This window comes from Gobio gobio (genome assembly GCF_949357685.1).
Source record: "Gobio gobio genome assembly, chromosome: 25".
NCBI classification, from domain to species: domain Eukaryota; kingdom Metazoa; phylum Chordata; class Actinopteri; order Cypriniformes; family Gobionidae; genus Gobio; species Gobio gobio.
Window position 1 is genome coordinate 30,547,728 of NC_137121.1, and position 24,031 is coordinate 30,571,758.

A 24,031-nucleotide genomic window follows, 5' to 3' on the forward strand; every position below is an offset into this window, starting at 1 on the left:
TTTGGCCTGAAATTTCTTCAATAGGTCAAAATTGGACTTCTGTATGGTTGATGAGACATCAGAAGGCCTCAATTAGTCTATATAGAAAGTTCAAGATCAAAGCCTCTTTGGCCTGAAATTCGTTCAATAGGTCAAAATATGGACTAGAGTATGGTTGATGAGACATTGAAAGGCCTCAATTAGTCTATATGGGAAATTCAAGATCAAAGCCTCTTTGGCCTGAAATACGTTCAATACGTCAAAATCGGACTAGAGTATGGTTGATGAGACATTGAAAGGCCTCAATTAGTCTATATGGGAAATTCAAGATCAAGGACTCTTTGGCCTGAAATAAATTCAGCATGTCAAATAAGGACTACTATATTGTTGACGAGAATTTTGAAGGCCTCAATTAGTCTATATGGGAAATTCAAGATCAAGGCCTCCTTGGCCTGAAATATGTTCAATAGGTCAAAATTGGACTACAGTATGGTTGACGAGACATCAGAAGGCCTCAATTAGTCTATATAGGAAATTCAAGATCAAGGCCTCTTTGGCCTGAAATTTGTTCAATAGGTCAAAATTGGACTACAGTATTGTTGACGAGACGTCAGAAGGCCTCAATTAGTCTATATGGGAAATTCAAGATCAAGGCCTCTTTGTCCTGAAATGTCTTCAATAGGTCAAAATTGGACTTCTGTATGGTTGATGAGACATCAGAAGGCCTCAATTAGTCTACATAAAAAGTTCAAGATCAAAGCCTCTTTGGCCTGAAATACGTTCAATAGGTCAAAATATGGACTACTGTATGCTTGATGTAACATCAGAAGCAGTCCATGAGTATGTATTGAAAGTTCAAGATTAAAGCCTCTTTGGCCGGAAATATGTTTAGTAGGTCAAAATTGGACTTCTATATTGTTGATGAGACATCAGAAGGCCTCAATTAGTCTTTATGGGAAATTCAAGATCAAGGCCTCTTTGGCCTGAAATTTCTTCAATAGGTCAAAATTGGACTTCTGTATGGTTGATGAGACATCAGAAGGCCTCAATTAGTCTATATAGAAAGTTCAAGATCAAAGCCTCTTTGGCCTGAAATTCGTTCAATAGGTCAAAATATGGACTAGAGTATGGTTGATGAGACATTGAAAGGCCTCAATTAGTCTATATGGGAAATTCAAGATCAAAGCCTCTTTGGCCTGAAATACGTTCAATACGTCAAAATCGGACTAGAGTATGGTTGATGAGACATTGAAAGGCCTCAATTAGTCTATATGGGAAATTCAAGATCAAGGACTCTTTGGCCTGAAATAAATTCAGCATGTCAAATAAGGACTACTATATTGTTGACGAGAATTTTGAAGGCCTCAATTAGTCTATATGGGAAATTCAAGATCAAGGCCTCCTTGGCCTGAAATATGTTCAATAGGTCAAAATTGGACTACAGTATGGTTGACGAGACATCAGAAGGCCTCAATTAGTCTATATAGGAAATTCAAGATCAAGGCCTCTTTGGCCTGAAATTTGTTCAATAGGTCAAAATTGGACTACAGTATTGTTGACGAGACGTCAGAAGGCCTCAATTAGTCTATATGGGAAATTCAAGATCAAGGCCTCTTTGTCCTGAAATGTCTTCAATAGGTCAAAATTGGACTTCTGTATGGTTGATGAGACATCAGAAGGCCTCAATTAGTCTACATAAAAAGTTCAAGATCAAAGCCTCTTTGGCCTGAAATACGTTCAATAGGTCAAAATATGGACTACTGTATGCTTGATGTAACATCAGAAGCAGTCCATGAGTATGTATTGAAAGTTCAAGATTAAAGCCTCTTTGGCCGGAAATATGTTTAGTAGGTCAAAATTGGACTTCTATATTTTTGATGAGACATCAGAAGGCCTCAATTAGTCTTTATGGGAAATTCAAGATCAAGGCCTCTTTGGCCTGAAATTTCTTCAATAGGTCAAAATTGGACTTCTGTATGGTTGATGAGACATCAGAAGGCCTCAATTAGTCTATATAGAAAGTTCAAGATCAAAGCCTCTTTGGCCTGAAATTCGTTCAATAGGTCAAAATATGGACTAGAGTATGGTTGATGAGACATTGAAAGGCCTCAATTAGTCTATATGGGAAATTCAAGATCAAAGCCTCTTTGTTCTGAAATACATTCAATACGTCAAAATCGGACTAGAGTATGGTTGATGAGACATTGAAAGGCCTCAATTAGTCTATATGGGAAATTCAAGATCAAGGCCTCTTTGGCCTGAAAAAAGTTCAGCATGTCAAATAAGGACTAGTATATTGTTAACGAGACATCAGAAGGCCTCAATTAGCCTATATGGGAAATTCAATTTCAAAGCCTCTTTGGCCTAAAATATGTTCAATATGTCAAAATCGGACTAGAGTATGGTTGGAGACATTGAAAGGCCTCAATTAGTCTATGTGGGAAATTCAAGATCAAGGACTCTTTGGCCTGAAATAAATTCAGCATGTAAAATAAGGACTACTATATTGTTGACGAGAATTTTGAAGGCCTCAATTAGTCTATATGGGAAATTCAAGATCAAGGCCTCCTTGGCCTGAAATATGTTCAATAGGTCAAAATTGGACTACAGTATGGTTGACTAGACATCAGAAGGCCTCAATTAGTCTATATTGGAAATTCAAGATCAAGGCCTGAAATATGTTCAATACGTCAAAATCGGACTAGAGTATGGTTTATGAGACATTGAAAGGCCTCATTTAGTCTATATGGGAAATTCAAGATCAAGGACTCTTTGGCCTGAAATAAATTCAGCATGTCAAATAAGGACTACTATATTGTTGACGAGAATTTTGAAGGCCTCAATTAGTCTATATGGGAAATTCCAGATCAAAGCCTCTTTGGCCTGAAATACGTTCAATAGGTTAAAATATGGACTACTGTATGCATGATGTAACATCAGAAGCAGTCTATGAGTATGTATAGAAAGTTCAAGATTACGGCCTCTTTGGCCTGAAATATATTCAGTAGGTCAAAATTCGACTTCTGTATGGTTGATGAGACATCAGAAGGCCTCAATTAGTCTATATTGAAAATTCAAGATCAAGGCCTCTTTGGCCTGAAGTATGTTCAATAGTTCAAAATTGGACTTCTGTATGGTTGATGAGACATCAGAAGGCCTCAATTAGTCTTTATAGAAAGTTCAAGATCAAAGCCTCTTTGGCCTGAAATACGTTCAATAGGTCAAAATATGAACTACTGTATGCATGATGTAACATCAGAAGCAGTCTATGAGTATGTATATAAAGTTCAAGATCAAGACCTCTTTGGCCTGAAACATGTTCAATAGGTCAAAATTTAACTTTTGTATGGTTGATGAGACATAAGAAGGCCTCAATTAGTCTTTATGGGAAAATTAAGATCAAGGCCTCTTTGGCCTGAAAAAAGTTCAGCTTGTCAAATAAGGACTAGTATATTGTTAACGAGACATCAGAAGGCCTCAATTAGCCTATATGGGAAATTCCAGATCAAAGCCTCTTTGGCCTGAAATACGTTCAATAGGTTAAAATATGGACTACTGTATGCATGATGTAACATCAGAAGCATTCTATGAGTATGTATAGAAAGTTCAAGATTAAGGCCTCTTTGGCCTGAAATATATTCAGTAGGTCAAAATTCGACTTCTGTATGGTTGATGAGACATCAGAAGGCCTCAATTAGTCTTTATGGGAAATTCAAGATCAAGGCCTCTTTGGCCTGAAAAAAGTTCAGCATGTCAAATAAGGACTAGAGTATGGTTGATGAGACATTGAAAGGCCTCAATTAGTCTATATGGGAAATTCAAGATCAAGGACTCTTTGGCCTGAAATAAATTCAGCATGTAAAATAAGGACTACTATATTGTTGACGAGAATTTTGAAGGCCTCAATTAGTCTATATGGGAAATTCAAGATCAAGGCCTCCTTGGCCTGAAATATGTTCAATAGGTCAAAATTGGACTACAGTATGGTTGACGAGACATCAGAAGGCCTCAATTAGTCTGTATTGGAAATTCAAGATCAAGGCCTGAAATATGTTCAATACGTCAAAATCGGACTAGAGTATGGTTTATGAGACAATGAAAGGCCTCATTTAGTCTATATGGGAAATTCAAGATCAAGGACTCTTTGGCCTGAAATAAATTCAGCATGTCAAATAAGGACTACTATATTGTTGACGAGAATTTTGAAGGCCTCAATTAGTCTATATGGGAAATTCAAGATCAAGGCCTCCTTGGCCTGAAATATGTTCAATAGGTCAAAATTGGACTACAGTATGGTTGACGAGACATCAGAAGGCCTCAATTAGTCTATATACGAAATTCAAGATCAAGGCCTCTTTGGCCTGAAATTTGTTCAATAGGTCAAAATTGGACTTCTGTATGGTTGATGAGACATCAGAAGGCCTCAATTAGTCTACATAAAAAGTTCAAGATCAAAGCCTCTTTGGCCTGAAATACGTTCAATAGGTCAAAATATGGACTACTGTATGCTTGATGTAACATCAGAAGCAGTCCATGAGTATGTATTGAAAGTTCAAGATTAAAGCCTCTTTGGCCGGAAATATGTTTAGTAGGTCAAAATTGGACTTCTATATTGTTGATGAGACATCAGAAGGCCTCAATTAGTCTTTATGGGAAATTCAAGATCAAGGCCTCTTTGGCCTGAAATTTCTTCAATAGGTCAAAATTGGACTTCTGTATGGTTGATGAGACATCAGAAGGCCTCAATTAGTCTATATAGAAAGTTCAAGATCAAAGCCTCTTTGGCCTGAAATTCGTTCAATGGGTCAAAATATGGACTAGAGTATGGTTGATGAGACATTGAAAGGCCTCAATTAGTCTATATGGGAAATTCAAAATCAAAGCCTCTTTGGCCTGAAATACGTTCAATACGTCAAAATCGGACTAGAGTATGGTTGATGAGACATTGAAAGGCCTCAATTAGTCTATATGGGAAATTCAAGATCAAGGCCTCTTTGGCCTGAAAAAAGTTCAGCATGTCAAATAAGGACTAGTATATTGTTAACGAGACATCAGAAGGCCTCAATTAGCCTATATGGGAAATTCAATTTCAAAGCCTCTTTGGCCTAAAATATGTTCAATATGTCAAAATCGGACTAGAGTATGGTTGATGAGACATTGAAAGGCCTCAATTAGTCTATATGGGAAATTCAAGATCAAGGACTCTTTGGCCTGAAATAAATTCAGCATGTAAAATAAGGACTACTATATTGTTGACGAGAATTTTGAAGGCCTCAATTAGTCTATATGGGAAATTCAAGATCAAGGCCTCCTTGGCCTGAAATATGTTCAATAGGTCAAAATTGGACTACAGTATGGTTGACGAGACATCAGAAGGCCTCAATTAGTCTATATAGGAAATTCAAGATCAAGGCCTCTTTGGCCTGAAATTTGTTCAATAGGTCAAAATTGGACTACAGTATTGTTGACGAGACGTCAGAAGGCCTCAATTAGTCTATATGGGAAATTCAAGATCAAGGCCTCTTTGGCCTGAAATGTCTTCAATAGGTCAAAATTGGACTTCTGTATGGTTGATGAGACATCAGAAGGCCTCAATTAGTCTACATAAAAAGTTCAAGATCAAAGCCTCTTTGGCCTGAAATACGTTCAATAGGTCAAAATATGGACTACTGTATGCTTGATGTAACATCAGAAGCAGTCCATGAGTATGTATTGAAAGTTCAAGATTAAAGCCTCTTTGGCCGGAAATATGTTTAGTAGGTCAAAATTGGACTTCTATATTGTTGATGAGACATCAGAAGGCCTCAATTAGTCTTTATGGGAAATTCAAGATCAAGGCCTCTTTGGCCTGAAATTTCTTCAATAGGTCAAAATTGGACTTCTGTATGGTTGATGAGACATCAGAAGGCCTCAATTAGTCTATATAGAAAGTTCAAGATCAAAGCCTCTTTGGCCTGAAATTCGTTCAATAGGTCAAAATATGGACTAGAGTATGGTTGATGAGACATTGAAAGGCCTCAATTAGTCTATATGGGAAATTCAAGATCAAAGCCTCTTTGGCCTGAAATACGGTCAATACGTCAAAATCGGACTAGAGTATGGTTGAAGAGACATTGAAAGGCCTCAATTAGTCTATATGGGAAATTCAAGATCAAGGCCTCTTTGGCCTGAAAAAATTTCAGCATGTCAAATAAGGACTAGTATATTGTTAACGAGACATCAGAAGGCCTCAATTAGCCTATATGGGAAATTCAATTTCAAAGCCTCTTTGGCCTAAAATATGTTCAATATGTCAAAATCGGACTAGAGTATGGTTGGAGACATTGAAAGGCCTCAATTAGTCTATGTGGGAAATTCAAGATCAAGGACTCTTTGGCCTGAAATAAATTCAGCATGTAAAATAAGGACTACTATATTGTTGACGAGAATTTTGAAGGCCTCAATTCGTCTATATGGGAAATTCAAGATCAAGGCCTCCTTGGCCTGAAATATGTTCAATAGGTCAAAATTGGACTACAGTATGGTTGACTAGACATCAGAAAGCCTCAATTAGTCTATATTGGAAATTCAAGATCAAGGCCTGAAATATGTTCAATACGTCAAAATCGGACTAGAGTATGGTTTATGAGACATTGAAAGGCCTCATTTAGTCTCTATGGGAAATTCAAGATCAAGGACTCTTTGGCCTGAAATAAATTCAGCATGTCAAATAAGGACTACTATATTGTTGACGAGAATTTTGAAGGCCTCAATTAGTCTATATGGGAAATTCCAGATCAAAGCCTCTTTGGCCTGAAATACGTTCAATAGGTTAAAATATGGACTACTGTATGCATGATGTAACATCAGAAGCAGTCTATGAGTATGTATAGAAAGTTCAAGATTAAGGCCTCTTTGGCCTGAAATATATTCAGTAGGTCAAAATTCGACTTCTGTATGGTTGATGAGACATCAGAAGGCCTCAATTAGTCTATATTGAAAATTCAAGATCAAGGCCTCTTTGGCCTGAAGTATGTTCAATAGTTCAAAATTGGACTTCTGTATGGTTGATGAGACATCAGAAGGCCTCAATTAGTCTTTATAGAAAGTTCAAGATCAAAGCCTCTTTGGCCTGAAATACGTTCAATAGGTCAAAATATGAACTACTGTATGCATGATGTAACATCAGAAGCAGTCTATGAGTATGTATATAAAGTTCAAGATCAAGACCTCTTTGGCCTGAAACATGTTCAATAGGTCAAAATTTAACTTTTGTATGGTTGATGAGACATAAGAAGGCCTCAATTAGTCTTTATGGGAAATTCAAGATCAAGGCCTCTTTGGCCTGAAAAAAGTTCAGCATGTCAAATAAGGACTAGTGTATTGTTAACGAGACATCAGAAGGCCTCAATTAGCCTATATGGGAAATTCCAGATCAAAGCCTCTTTGGCCTGAAATACGTTCAATAGGTTAAAATATGGACTACTGTATGCATGATGTAACATCAGAAGCATTCTATGAGTATGTATAGAAAGTTCAAGATTAAGGCCACTTTGGCCTGAAATATATTCAGTAGGTCAAAATTCGACTTCTGTATGGTTGATGAGACATCAGAAGGCCTCAATTAGTCTATATTGAAAATTCAAGATCAAGGCCTCTTTGGCCTGAAGTATGTTCAATAGTTCAAAATTGGACTTCTGTATGGTTAACGAGACATCAGAAGGCCTCAATTAGCCTATATGGGAAATTCCAGATCAAAGCCTCTTTGGCCTGAAATACGTTCAATAGGTTAAAATATGGACTACTGTATGCATGATGTAACATCAGAAGCAGTCTATGAGTATGTATAGAAAGTTCAAGATTAAGGCCTCTTTGGCCTGAAATATATTCAGTAGGTCAAAATTCGACTTCTGTATGGTTGATGAGACATCAGAAGGCCTCAATTAGTCTATATTGAAAATTCAAGATCAAGGCCTCTTTGGCCTGATGTATGTTCAATAGTTCAAAATTGGACTTCTGTATGGTTGATGAGACATCAGAAGGCCTCAATTAGTCTATATTGGAAATTCAAGATCAAGGCCTGAAATATGTTCAATACGTCAAAATCGGACTAGAGTATGGTTTATGAGACAATGAAAGGCCTCATTTAGTCTATATGGGAAATTCAAGATCAAGGACTCTTTGGCCTGAAATAAATTCAGCATGTCAAATAAGGACTACTATATTGTTGACGAGAATTTTGAAGGCCTCAATTAGTCTATATGGGAAATTCCAGATCAAAGCCTCTTTGGCCTGAAATACGTTCAATAGGTTAAAATATGGACTACTGTATGCATGATGTAACATCAGAAGCAGTCTATGAGTATGTATAGAAAGTTCAAGATTAAGGCCTCTTTGGCCTGAAATATATTCAGTAGGTCAAAATTCGACTTCTGTATGGTTGATGAGACATCAGAAGGCCTCAATTAGTCTATATTGAAAATTCAAGATCAAGGCCTCTTTGGCCTGAAGTATGTTCAATAGTTCAAAATTGGACTTCTGTATGGTTGATGAGACATCAGAAGGCCTCAATTAGTCTTTATAGAAAGTTCAAGATCAAAGCCTCTTTGGCCTGAAATACGTTCAATAGGTCAAAATATGAACTACTGTATGCATGATGTAACATCAGAAGCAGTCTATGAGTATGTATATAAAGTTCAAGATCAAGACCTCTTTGGCCTGAAACATGTTCAATAGGTCAAAATTTAACTTTTGTATGGTTGATGAGACATAAGAAGGCCTCAATTAGTCTTTATGGGAAATTCAAGATCAAGGCCTCTTTGGCCTGAAAAAAGTTCAGCATGTCAAATAAGGACTAGTATATTGTTAACGAGACATAAGAAGGCCTCAATTAGCCTATATGGGAAATTCCAGATCAAAGCCTCTTTGGCCTGAAATACGTTCAATAGGTTAAAATATGGACTACTGTATGCATGATGTAACATCAGAAGCAGTCTATGAGTATGTATAGAAAGTTCAAGATTAAGGCCTCTTTGGCCTGAAATAGATTCAGTAGGTCAAAATTCGACTTCTGTATGGTTGATGAGACATCAGAAGGCCTCAATTAGTCTATATTGAAAATTCAAGATCAAGGCCTCTTTGGCCTGATGTATGTTCAATAGTTCAAAATTGGACTTCTGTATGGTTGATGAGACATCAGAAGGCCTCAATTAGTCTATATTGGAAATTCAAGATCAAGGCCTGAAATATGTTCAATACGTCAAAATCGGACTAGAGTATGGTTTATGAGACAATGAAAGGCCTCATTTAGTCTATATGGGAAATTCAAGATCAAGGACTCTTTGGCCTGAAATAAATTCAGCATGTCAAATAAGGACTACTATATTGTTGACGAGAATTTTGAAGGCCTCAATTAGTCTATATGGGAAATTCAAGATCAAGGCCTCCTTGGCCTGAAATATGTTCAATAGGTCAAAATTGGACTACAGTATGGTTGACGAGACATCAGAAGGCCTCAATTAGTCTATATAGGAAATTCCCGATCAAGGCCTCTTTGGCCTGAAATTTGTTCAATAGGTCAAAATTGGACTACAGTATTATTGACGAGACGTCAGAAGGCCTCAATTAGTCTATATGGGAAATTCAAGATCAAGGCCTCTTTGGCCTGAAATGTCTTCAATAGGTCAAAATTGGACTTCTGTATGGTTGATGAGACATCAGAAGGCCTCAATTAGTCTACATAAAAAGTTCAAGATCAAAGCCTCTTTGGCCTGAAATACGTTCAATAGGTCAAAAAAATGGACTACTGTATGCTTGATGTAACATCAGAAGCAGTCCATGAGTATGTATTGAAAGTTCAAGATTAAAGCCTCTTTGGCCGGAAATATGTTTAGTAGGTCAAAATTGGACTTCTATATTGTTGATGAGACATCAGAAGGCCTCAATTAGTCTTTCTGGGAAATTCAAGATCAAGGCCTCTTTGGCCTGAAATTTCTTCAATAGGTCAAAATTGGACTTCTGTATGGTTGATGAGACATCAGAAGGCCTCAATTAGTCTATATAGAAAGTTCAAGATCAAAGCCTCTTTGGCCTGAAATTCGTTCAATAGGTCAAAATATGGACTAGAGTATGGTTGATGAGACATTGAAAGGCCTCAATTAGTCTATATGGGAAATTCAAGATCAAAGCCTCTTTGGCCTGAAATACGGTCAATACGTCAAAATCGGACTAGAGTATGGTTGAAGAGACATTGAAAGGCCTCAATTAGTCTATATGGGAAATTCAAGATCAAGGCCTCTTTGGCCTGAAAAAATTTCAGCATGTCAAATAAGGACTAGTATATTGTTAACGAGACATCAGAAGGCCTCAATTAGCCTATATGGGAAATTCAATTTCAAAGCCTCTTTGGCCTAAAATATGTTCAATATGTCAAAATCGGACTAGAGTATGGTTGGAGACATTGAAAGGCCTCAATTAGTCTATGTGGGAAATTCAAGATCAAGGACTCTTTGGCCTGAAATAAATTCAGCATGTAAAATAAGGACTACTATATTGTTGACGAGAATTTTGAAGGCCTCAATTCGTCTATATGGGAAATTCAAGATCAAGGCCTCCTTGGCCTGAAATATGTTCAATAGGTCAAAATTGGACTACAGTATGGTTGACTAGACATCAGAAAGCCTCAATTAGTCTATATTGGAAATTCAAGATCAAGGCCTGAAATATGTTCAATACGTCAAAATCGGACTAGAGTATGGTTTATGAGACATTGAAAGGCCTCATTTAGTCTCTATGGGAAATTCAAGATCAAGGACTCTTTGGCCTGAAATAAATTCAGCATGTCAAATAAGGACTACTATATTGTTGACGAGAATTTTGAAGGCCTCAATTAGTCTATATGGGAAATTCCAGATCAAAGCCTCTTTGGCCTGAAATACGTTCAATAGGTTAAAATATGGACTACTGTATGCATGATGTAACATCAGAAGCAGTCTATGAGTATGTATAGAAAGTTCAAGATTAAGGCCTCTTTGGCCTGAAATATATTCAGTAGGTCAAAATTCGACTTCTGTATGGTTGATGAGACATCAGAAGGCCTCAATTAGTCTATATTGAAAATTCAAGATCAAGGCCTCTTTGGCCTGAAGTATGTTCAATAGTTCAAAATTGGACTTCTGTATGGTTGATGAGACATCAGAAGGCCTCAATTAGTCTTTATAGAAAGTTCAAGATCAAAGCCTCTTTGGCCTGAAATACGTTCAATAGGTCAAAATATGAACTACTGTATGCATGATGTAACATCAGAAGCAGTCTATGAGTATGTATATAAAGTTCAAGATCAAGACCTCTTTGGCCTGAAACATGTTCAATAGGTCAAAATTTAACTTTTGTATGGTTGATGAGACATAAGAAGGCCTCAATTAGTCTTTATGGGAAATTCAAGATCAAGGCCTCTTTGGCCTGAAAAAAGTTCAGCATGTCAAATAAGGACTAGTGTATTGTTAACGAGACATCAGAAGGCCTCAATTAGCCTATATGGGAAATTCCAGATCAAAGCCTCTTTGGCCTGAAATACGTTCAATAGGTTAAAATATGGACTACTGTATGCATGATGTAACATCAGAAGCATTCTATGAGTATGTATAGAAAGTTCAAGATTAAGGCCACTTTGGCCTGAAATATATTCAGTAGGTCAAAATTCGACTTCTGTATGGTTGATGAGACATCAGAAGGCCTCAATTAGTCTATATTGAAAATTCAAGATCAAGGCCTCTTTGGCCTGAAGTATGTTCAATAGTTCAAAATTGGACTTCTGTATGGTTAACGAGACATCAGAAGGCCTCAATTAGCCTATATGGGAAATTCCAGATCAAAGCCTCTTTGGCCTGAAATACGTTCAATAGGTTAAAATATGGACTACTGTATGCATGATGTAACATCAGAAGCAGTCTATGAGTATGTATAGAAAGTTCAAGATTAAGGCCTCTTTGGCCTGAAATATATTCAGTAGGTCAAAATTCGACTTCTGTATGGTTGATGAGACATCAGAAGGCCTCAATTAGTCTATATTGAAAATTCAAGATCAAGGCCTCTTTGGCCTGATGTATGTTCAATAGTTCAAAATTGGACTTCTGTATGGTTGATGAGACATCAGAAGGCCTCAATTAGTCTATATTGGAAATTCAAGATCAAGGCCTGAAATATGTTCAATACGTCAAAATCGGACTAGAGTATGGTTTATGAGACAATGAAAGGCCTCATTTAGTCTATATGGGAAATTCAAGATCAAGGACTCTTTGGCCTGAAATAAATTCAGCATGTCAAATAAGGACTACTATATTGTTGACGAGAATTTTGAAGGCCTCAATTAGTCTATATGGGAAATTCCAGATCAAAGCCTCTTTGGCCTGAAATACGTTCAATAGGTTAAAATATGGACTACTGTATGCATGATGTAACATCAGAAGCAGTCTATGAGTATGTATAGAAAGTTCAAGATTAAGGCCTCTTTGGCCTGAAATATATTCAGTAGGTCAAAATTCGACTTCTGTATGGTTGATGAGACATCAGAAGGCCTCAATTAGTCTATATTGAAAATTCAAGATCAAGGCCTCTTTGGCCTGAAGTATGTTCAATAGTTCAAAATTGGACTTCTGTATGGTTGATGAGACATCAGAAGGCCTCAATTAGTCTTTATAGAAAGTTCAAGATCAAAGCCTCTTTGGCCTGAAATACGTTCAATAGGTCAAAATATGAACTACTGTATGCATGATGTAACATCAGAAGCAGTCTATGAGTATGTATATAAAGTTCAAGATCAAGACCTCTTTGGCCTGAAACATGTTCAATAGGTCAAAATTTAACTTTTGTATGGTTGATGAGACATAAGAAGGCCTCAATTAGTCTTTATGGGAAATTCAAGATCAAGGCCTCTTTGGCCTGAAAAAAGTTCAGCATGTCAAATAAGGACTAGTATATTGTTAACGAGACATAAGAAGGCCTCAATTAGCCTATATGGGAAATTCCAGATCAAAGCCTCTTTGGCCTGAAATACGTTCAATAGGTTAAAATATGGACTACTGTATGCATGATGTAACATCAGAAGCAGTCTATGAGTATGTATAGAAAGTTCAAGAATAAGGCCTCTTTGGCCTGAAATAGATTCAGTAGGTCAAAATTCGACTTCTGTATGGTTGATGAGACATCAGAAGGCCTCAATTAGTCTATATTGAAAATTCAAGATCAAGGCCTCTTTGGCCTGATGTATGTTCAATAGTTCAAAATTGGACTTCTGTATGGTTGATGAGACATCAGAAGGCCTCAATTAGTCTATATTGGAAATTCAAGATCAAGGCCTGAAATATGTTCAATACGTCAAAATCGGACTAGAGTATGGTTTATGAGACAATGAAAGGCCTCATTTAGTCTATATGGGAAATTCAAGATCAAGGACTCTTTGGCCTGAAATAAATTCAGCATGTCAAATAAGGACTACTATATTGTTGACGAGAATTTTGAAGGCCTCAATTAGTCTATATGGGAAATTCAAGATCAAGGCCTCCTTGGCCTGAAATATGTTCAATAGGTCAAAATTGGACTACAGTATGGTTGACGAGACATCAGAAGGCCTCAATTAGTCTATATAGGAAATTCCCGATCAAGGCCTCTTTGGCCTGAAATTTGTTCAATAGGTCAAAATTGGACTACAGTATTATTGACGAGACGTCAGAAGGCCTCAATTAGTCTATATGGGAAATTCAAGATCAAGGCCTCTTTGGCCTGAAATGTCTTCAATAGGTCAAAATTGGACTTCTGTATGGTTGATGAGACATCAGAAGGCCTCAATTAGTCTACATAAAAAGTTCAAGATCAAAGCCTCTTTGGCCTGAAATACGTTCAATAGGTCAAAAAAATGGACTACTGTATGCTTGATGTAACATCAGAAGCAGTCCATGAGTATGTATTGAAAGTTCAAGATTAAAGCCTCTTTGGCCGGAAATATGTTTAGTAGGTCAAAATTGGACTTCTATATTGTTGATGAGACATCAGAAGGCCTCAATTAGTCTTTCTGGGAAATTCAAGATCAAGGCCTCTTTGGCATGAAATTTCTTCAATAGGTCAAAATTGGACTTCTGTATGGTTGATGAGACATAAGAAGGCCTCAATTAGTCTATATAGAAAGTTCAAGATCAAAGCCTCTTTGGCCTGAAATTCGTTCAATAGGTCAAAATATGGACTAGAGTATGGTTGATGAGACATTGAAAGGCCTCAATTAGTCTATATGGGAAATTCAAGATCAAAGCCTCTTTTGCCTGAAATACGTTCAATACGTCAAAATCGGACTAGAGTATGGTTGATGAGACATTGAAAGGCCTCAATTAGTCTATATGGGAAATTCAAGATCAAGGCCTCTTTGGCCTGAAAAAAGTTCAGCATGTCAAATAAGGACTAGTATATTGTTAACGAGACATCAGAAGGCCTCAATTAGCCTATATGGGAAATTCAATTTCAAAGCCTCTTTGGCCTAAAATATGTTCAATATGTCAAAATCGGACTAGAGTATGGTTGGAGACATTGAAAGGCCTCAATTAGTCTATGTGGGAAATTCAAGATCAAGGACTCTTTGGCCTGAAATAAATTCAGCATGTCAAATAAGGACTACTATATTGTTGACGAGAATTTTGAAGGCCTCAATTAGTCTATATGGGAAATTCCAGATCAAAGCCACTTTGGCCTGAAATACGTTCAATAGGTTAAAATATGGACTACTGTATGCATGATGTAACATCAGAAGCAGTCTATGAGTATGTATAGAAAGTTCAAGATTAAGGCCTCTTTGGCCTGAAATATATTCAGTAGGTCAAAATTCGACTTCTGTATGGTTGATGAGACATCAGAAGGCCTCAATTAGTCTTTATGGGAAATTCAAGATCAAGGCCTCTTTGGCCTGAAAAAAGTTCAGCATGTCAAATAAGGACTAGTATATTTTTAAAGAGACATCAGAAGGCCTCAATTAGCCTATATGGGAAATTCCAGATCAAAGCCTCTTTGGCCTGAAATACGTTCAATAGGTTAAAATATGGACTACTGTATGCATGATGTAACATCAGAAGCATTCTATGAGTATGTATAGAAAGTTCAAGATTAAGGCCACTTTGGCCTGAAATATATTCAGTAGGTCAAAATTCGACTTCTGTATGGTTGATGAGACATCAGAAGGCCTCAATTAGTCTATATTGAAAATTCAAGATCAAGGCCTCTTTGGCCTGAAGTATGTTCAATAGTTCAAAATTGGACTTCTGTATGGTTAACGAGACATCAGAAGGCCTCAATTAGCCTATATGGGAAATTCCAGATCAAAGCCTCTTTGGCCTGAAATACGTTCAATAGGTTAAAATATGGACTACTGTATGCATGATGTAACATCAGAAGCAGTCTATGAGTATGTATAGAAAGTTCAAGATTAAGGCCTCTTTGGCCTGAAATATATTCAGTAGGTCAAAATTCGACTTCTGTATGGTTGATGAGACATCAGAAGGCCTCAATTAGTCTATATTGAAAATTCAAGATCAAGGCCTCTTTGGCCTGATGTATGTTCAATAGTTCAAAATTGGACTTCTGTATGGTTGATGAGACATCAGAAGGCCTCAATTAGTCTATATTGGAAATTCAAGATCAAGGCCTGAAATATGTTCAATACGTCAAAATCGGACTAGAGTATGGTTTATGAGACAATGAAAGGCCTCATTTAGTCTATATGGGAAATTCAAGATCAAGGACTCTTTGGCCTGAAATAAATTCAGCATGTCAAATAAGGACTACTATATTGTTGACGAGAATTTTGAAGGCCTCAATTAGTCTATATGGGAAATTCAAGATCAAGGCCTCCTTGGCCTGAAATATGTTCAATAGGTCAAAATTGGACTACAGTATGGTTGACGAGACATCAGAAGGCCTCAATTAGTCTATATAGGAAATTCCCGATCAAGGCCTCTTTGGCCTGAAATTCGTTCAATAGGTCAAAATATGGACTAGAGTATGGTTGATGAGACATTGAAAGGCCTCAATTAGTCTATATGGGAAATTCAAGATCAAAGCCTCTTTTGCCTGAAATACGTTCAATACGTCAAAATCGGACTAGAGTATGGTTGATGAGACATTGAAAGGCCTCAATTAGTCTATATGGGAAATTCAAGATCAAGGCCTCTTTGGCCTGAAAAAAGTTCAGCATGTCAAATAAGGACTAGTATATTGTTAACGAGACATCAGAAGGCCTCAATTAGCCTATATGGGAAATTCAATTTCAAAGCCTCTTTGGCCTAAAATATGTTCAATATGTCAAAATCGGACTAGAGTATGGTTGGAGACATTGAAAGGCCTCAATTAGTCTATGTGGGAAATTCAAGATCAAGGACTCTTTGGCCTGAAATAAATTCAGCATGTCAAATAAGGACTACTATATTGTTGACGAGAATTTTGAAGGCCTCAATTAGTCTATATGGGAAATTCCAGATCAAAGCCACTTTGGCCTGAAATACGTTCAATAGGTTAAAATATGGACTACTGTATGCATGATGTAACATCAGAAGCAGTCTATGAGTATGTATAGAAAGTTCAAGATTAAGGCCTCTTTGGCCTGAAATATATTCAGTAGGTCAAAATTCGACTTCTGTATGGTTGATGAGACATCAGAAGGCCTCAATTAGTCTTTATGGGAAATTCAAGATCAAGGCCTCTTTGGCCTGAAAAAAGTTCAGCATGTCAAATAAGGACTAGTATATTGTTAACGAGACATCAGAAGGCCTCAATTAGCCTATATGGGAAATTCCAGATCAAAGCCTCTTTGGCCTGAAATACGTTCAATAGGTTAAAATATGGACTACTGTATGCATGATGTAACATCAGAAGCATTCTATGAGTATGTATAGAAAGTTCAAGATTAAGGCCACTTTGGCCTGAAATATATTCAGTAGGTCAAAATTCGACTTCTGTATGGTTGATGAGACATCAGAAGGCCTCAATTAGTCTATATTGAAAATTCAAGATCAAGGCCTCTTTGGCCTGAAGTATGTTCAATAGTTCAAAATTGGACTTCTGTATGGTTAACGAGACATCAGAAGGCCTCAATTAGCCTATATGGGAAATTCCAGATCAAAGCCTCTTTGGCCTGAAATACGTTCAATAGGTTAAAATATGGACTACTGTATGCATGATGTAACATCAGAAGCAGTCTATGAGTATGTATAGAAAGTTCAAGATTAAGGCCTCTTTGGCCTGAAATATATTCAGTAGGTCAAAATTCGACTTCTGTATGGTTGATGAGACATCAGAAGGCCTCAATTAGTCTATATTGAAAATTCAAGATCAAGGCCTCTTTGGCCTGATGTATGTTCAATAGTTCAAAATTGGACTTCTGTATGGTTGATGAGACATCAGAAGGCCTCAATTAGTCTATATTGGAAATTCAAGATCAAGGCCTGAAATATGTTCAATACGTCAAAATCGGACTAGAGTATGGTTTATGAGACAATGAAAGGCCTCATTTAGTCTATATGGGAAATTCAAGATCAAGGACTCTTTGGCCTGAAATAAATTCAGCATGTCAAATAAGGACTACTATATTGTTGACGAGAATTTTGAAGGCCTCAATTAGTCTATATGGGAAATTCAAGATCAAGGCCTCCTTGGCCTGAAATATGTTCAATAGGTCAAAATTGGACTACAGTATGGTTGACGAGACATCAGAAGGCCTCAATTAGTCTATATAGGAAATTCCCGATCAAGGCCTCTTTGGCCTGAAATTTGTTCAATAGGTCAAAATTGGACTACAGTATTATTGACGAGACGTCAGAAGGCCTCAATTAGTCTATATGGGAAATTCAAGATCAAGGCCTCTTTGGCCTGAAATGTCTTCAATAGGTCAAAATTGGACTTCTGTATGGTTGATGAGACATCAGAAGGCCTCAATTAGTCTACATAAAAAGTTCAAGATCAAAGCCTCTTTGGCCTGAAATACGTTCAATAGGTCAAAAAAATGGACTACTGTATGCTTGATGTAACATCAGAAGCAGTCCATGAGTATGTATTGAAAGTTCAATATTAAAGCCTCTTTGGCCGGAAATATGTTTAGTAGGTCAAAATTGGACTTCTATATTGTTGATGAGACATCAGAAGGCCTCAATTAGTCTTTATGGGAAATTCAAGATCAAGGCCTCTTTGGCATGAAATTTCTTCAATAGGTCAAAATTGGACTTCTGTATGGTTGATGAGACATCAGAAGGCCTCAATTAGTCTATATAGAAAGTTCAAGATCAAAGCCTCTTTGGCCTGAAATTCGTTCAATAGGTCAAAATATGGACTAGAGTATGGTTGATGAGACATTGAAAGGCCTCAATTAGTCTATATGGGAAATTCAAGATCAAAGCCTCTTTGGCCTGAAATACGTTCAATACGTCAAAATCGGACTAGAGTATGGTTGATGAGACATTGAAAGGCCTCAATTAGTCTATATGGGAAATTCAAGATCAAGGCCTCTTTGGCCTGAAAAAAGTTCAGCATGTCAAATAAGGACTAGTATATTGTTAACGAGACATCAGAAGGCCTCAATTAGCCTATATGGGAAATTCAATTTCAAAGCCTCTTTGGCCTAAAATATGTTCAATATGTCAAAATCGGACTAGAGTATGGTTGGAGACATTGAAAGGCCTCAATTAGTCTATGTGGGAAATTCAAGATCAAGGACTCTTTGGCCTGAAATAAATTCAGCATGTCAAATAAGGACTACTATATTGTTGACGAGAATTTTGAAGGCCTCAATTAGTCTATATGGGAAATTCCAGATCAAAGCCACTTTGGCCTGAAATACGTTCAATAGGTTAAAATATGGACTACTGTATGCATGATGTAACATCAGAAGCAGTCTATGAGTATGTATAGAAAGTTCAAGATTAAGGCCTCTTTGGCCTGAAATATATTCAGTAGGTCAAAATTCGACTTCTGTATGGTTGATGAGACATCAGAAGGCCTCAATTAGTCTATATTGAAAATTCAAGATCAAGGCCTCTTTGGCCTGAAGTATGTTCAATAGTTCAAAATTGGACTTCTGTATGGTTGATGAGACATCAGAAGGCCTCAATTAGTCTTTATAGAAAGTTCAAGATCAAAGCCTCTTTGGCCTGAAATACGTTCAATAGGTCAAAATATGAACTACTGTATGCATGATGTAACATCAGAAGCAGTCTATGAGTATGTATATAAAGTTCAAGATCAAGACCTCTTTGGCCTGAAACATGTTCAATAGGTCAAAATTTAACTTTTGTATGGTTGATGAGACATAAGAAGGCCTCAATTAGTCTTTATGGGAAATTCAAGATCAAGGCCTCTTTGGCCTGAAAAAAGTTCAGCATGTCAAATAAGGACTAGTATATTGTTAACGAGACATCAGAAGGCCTCAATTAGCCTATATGGGAAATTCCAGATCAAAGCCTCTTTGGCCTGAAACACGTTCAATAGGTTAAAATATGGACTACTGTATGCATGATGTAACATCAGAAGCATTCTATGAGTATGTATAGAAAGTTCAAGATTAAGGCCACTTTGGCCTGAAATATATTCAGTAGGTCAAAATTCGACTTCTGTATGGTTGATGAGACATCAGAAGGCCTCAATTAGTCTATATTGAAAATTCAAGATCAAGGCCTCTTTGGCCTGAAGTATGTTCAATAGTTCAAAATTGGACTTCTGTATGGTTTACGAGACATCAGAAGGCCTCAATTAGCCTATACGGGAAATTCCAGATCAAAGCCTCTTTGGCCTGAAATACGTTCAATAGGTTAAAATATGGACTACTGTATGCATGATGTAACATCAGAAGCAGTCTATGAGTATGTATAGAAAGTTCAAGATTAAGGCCACTTTGGCCTGAAATATATTCAGTAGGTCAAAATTCGACTTCTGTATGGTTGATGAGACATCAGAAGGCCTCAATTAGTCTATATTGAAAATTCAAGATCAAGGCCTCTTTGGCCTGATGTATGTTCAATACGTCAAAATCGGACTAGAGTATGGTTTATGAGACATAAGAAGAACTCAATTAGTCTTTATGGGAAATTCAAGATCAAGGCCTCTTTGGCCTGAAAAAAGTTCAGCATGTCAAATAAGGACTAATATATTGTTGACGAGAATTTTGAAGGCCTCAATTAGTCTATATGGGAAATTCAAGATCAAGGCCTCCTTGGCCTGAAATATGTTCAATAGGTCAAAATTGGACTACAGTATGGTTGACGAGACATCAGAAGGCCTCAATTAGTCTATATAGGAAATTCCCGATCAAGGCCTCTTTGGCCTGAAATTTGTTCAATAGGTCAAAATTGGACTACAGTATTGTTGACGAGACGTCAGAAGGCCTCAATTAGTCTATATGGGAAATTCAAGATCAAGGCCTCTTTGGCCTGAAATGTCTTCAATAGGTCAAAATTGGACTTCTGTATGGTTGATGAGACATCAGAAGGCCTCAATTAGTCTACATAAAAAGTTCAAGATCAAAGCCTCTTTGGCCTGAAATACGTTCAATAGGTCAAAATATGGACTACTGTATGCTTGATGTAACATCAGAAGCAGTCCATGAGTATGTATTGAAAGTTCAAGATTAAAGCCTCTTTGGCCGGAAATATGTTTAGTTGGTCAAAATTGGACTTCTATATTGTTGATGAGACATCAGAAGGCCTCAATTAGTCTATATAGAAAGTTCAAGATCAAAGCCTCTTTGGCCTGAAATTCGTTCAATAGGTCAAAATATGGACTAGAGTATGGTTGATGAGACATTGAAAGGCCTCAATTAGTCTATATGGGAAATTCAAGATCAAGGCCTCTTTAGCCTGAAAAAAGTTCAGCATGTCAAATAAGGACTAGTATATTGTTAACGAGACATCAGAAGACCTCAATTAGCCTATATGGGAAATTCAATTTCAAGGCCTCTTTGGCCTAAAATATGTTCAATATGTCAAAATCGGACTAGAGTATGGTTGGAGACATTGAAAGGCCTCAATTAGTCTATGTGGGAAATTCAAAATCAAGGACTCTTTGGCCTGAAATAAATTCAGCATGTAAAATAAGGACTACTATATTGTTGACGAGAATTTTGAAGGCCTCAATTAGTCTATATGGGAAATTCAAGATCAAGGCCTCCTTGGCCTGAAATATGTTCAATAGGTCAAAATTGGACTACAGTATGGTTGACTAGACATCAGAAGGCCTCAATTAGTCTATATTGGAAATTCAAGATCAAGGCCTGAAATATGTTCAATACGTCAAAATCGGACTAGAGTATGGTTTATGAGACATTGAAAGGCCTCATTTAGTCTCTATGGGAAATTCAAGATCAAGGACTCTTTGGCCTGAAATAAATTCAGCATGTCAAAAAAGGACTACTATATTGTTGACGAGAATTTTGAAGGCCTCAATTAGTCTATATGGGAAATTCCAGATCAAAGCCTCTTTGGCCTGAAATACGTTCAATAGGTTAAAATATGGACTACTGTATGCATGATGTAACATCAGAAGCAGTCTATGAGTATGTATAGAAAGTTCAAGATTAAGGCCTCTATGGCCTGAAATATATTCAGTAGGTCAAAATTCGACTTCTGTATGGTTGATGAGACATCAGAAGGCCTCAATTAGTCTATATTGAAAATTCAAGATCAAGGCCTCTTTGGCCTGAAGTATGTTCAATAGTTCAAAATTGGACTTCTGTATGGTTGATGAGACATCAGAAGGCCTCAAATAGTCTTTATAAAAAGTTCAAGATCAAAGCCTCTTTGGCCTGAAATACGTTCAATAGGTCAAAATATGAACTACTGTATGCATGATGTAACATCAGAAGCAGTCTATGAGTATGTATATAAAGTTCAAGATCAAGACCTCTTTGGCGTGAAACATGTTAAATAGGTCAAAATTGAACTTTTGTATGGTTGATGAGACATAAGAAGGCCTCAATTAGTCTTTATGGGAAATTCAAGATCAAGGCCTCTTTGGCCTGAAAAAAGTTCAGCATGTCAAATAAGGACTAGTATATTGTTAATGAGACATCAGAAGGCCTCAATTAGCCTATATGGGAAATTCCAGATCAAAGTCTCTTTGGCCTGAAATACGTTCAATAGGTTAAAATATGGACTACTGTATGCATGATGTAACATCAGAAGCAGTCTATGAGTATGTATAGAAAGTTCAAGATTAAGGCCTCTTTGGCCTGAAATATATTCAGTAGGTCAAAATTCGACTTCTGTATGGTTGATGAGACATCAGAAGGCCTCAATTAGTCTTTATGGGAAATTCAAGATCAAGGCCTCTTTGGCCTGAAAAAAGTTCAGCATGTCAAATAAGGACTAGAGTGTGGTTGATGAGACATTGAAAGGCCTCAATTAGTCTATATGGGAAATTCAAGATCAAGGACTCTTTGGCCTGAAATAAATTCAGCATGTAAAATAAGGACTACTATATTGTTGACGAGAATTTTGAAGGCCTCAATTAGTCTATATGGGAAATTCAAGATCAAGGCCTCCTTGGCCTGAAATATGTTCAATAGGTCAAAATTGGACTACAGTATGGTTGACGAGACATCAGAAGGCCTCAATTAGTCTATATTGGAAATTCAAGATCAAGGCCTGAAATATGTTCAATACGTCAAAATCGGACTAGAGTATGGTTTATGAGACAATGAAAGGCCTCATTTAGTCTATATGGGAAATTCAAGATCAAGGACTCTTTGGCCTGAAAGAAATTCAGCATGTCAAATAAGGACTACTATATTGTTGATGAGAATTTTGAAGGCCTCAATTAGTCTATATGGGAAATTCAAGATCAAGGCCTCCTTGGCCTGAAATATGTTCAATAGGTCAAAATTGGACAACAGTATGGTTGATGAGACATCAGAAGGCCTCAATTAGTCTATATAGGAAATTCAAGATCAAGGCCTCTTTGGCCTGAAATTTGTTCAATAGGTCAAAATTGGACTACAGTATTGTTGACGAGACGTCAGAAGGCCTCAATTAGTCTATATGGGAAATTCAAGATCAAGGCCTCTTTGGCCTGAAATGTCTTCAATAGGTCAAAATTGGACTTCTGTATGGTTGATGAGACATCAGAAGGCCTCAATTAGTCTACATAAAAAGTTCAAGATCAAAGCCTCTTTGGCCTGAAATACGTTCAATAGGTCAAAATATGGACTACTGTATGCTTGATGTAACATCAGAAGCAGTCCATGAGTATGTATTGAAAGTTCAAGATTAAAGCCTCTTTGGCCGGAAATATGTTTAGTAGGTCAAAATTGGACTTCTATATTGTTGATGAGACGTCAGAAGGCCTCAATTAGTCTTTATGGGAAATTCAAGATCAAGGCCTCTTTGGCCTGAAATTTCTTCAATAGGTCAAAATTGGACTTCTATATTGTTGATGAGACATCAGAAGGCCTCAATTAGTCTATATAGAAAGTTCAAGATCAAAGCCTCTTTGGCCTGAAATTCGTTCAATAGGTCAAAATATGGACTAGAGTATGGTTGATGAGACATTGAAAGGCCTCAATTAGTCTATATGGGAAATTCAAGATCAAGGCCTCTTTGGCCTGAAAAAAGTTCAGCATGTCAAATAAGGACTAGTATATTGTTAACGAGACATCAGAAGACCTCAATTAGCCTATATGGGAAATTCAATTTCAAGGCCTCTTTGGCCTAAAATATGTTCAATATGTCAAAATCGGACTAGAGTATGGTTGGAGACATTGAAAGGCCTCAATTAGTCTATGTGGGAAATTCAAAATCAAGGACTCTTTGGCCTGAAATAAATTCAGCATGTAAAATAAGGACTACTATATTGTTGACGAGAATTTTGAAGGCCTCAATTAGTCTATATGGGAAATTCAAGATCAAGGACTCTTTGGCCTGAAATAAATTCAGCATGTAAAATAAGGACTACTATATTGTTGACAAGAATTTTGAAGGCCTCAATTAGTCTATATGGGAAATTCAAGATCAAGGCCTCCTTGGCCTGAAATATGTTCAATGGGTCAAAATTGGACTAC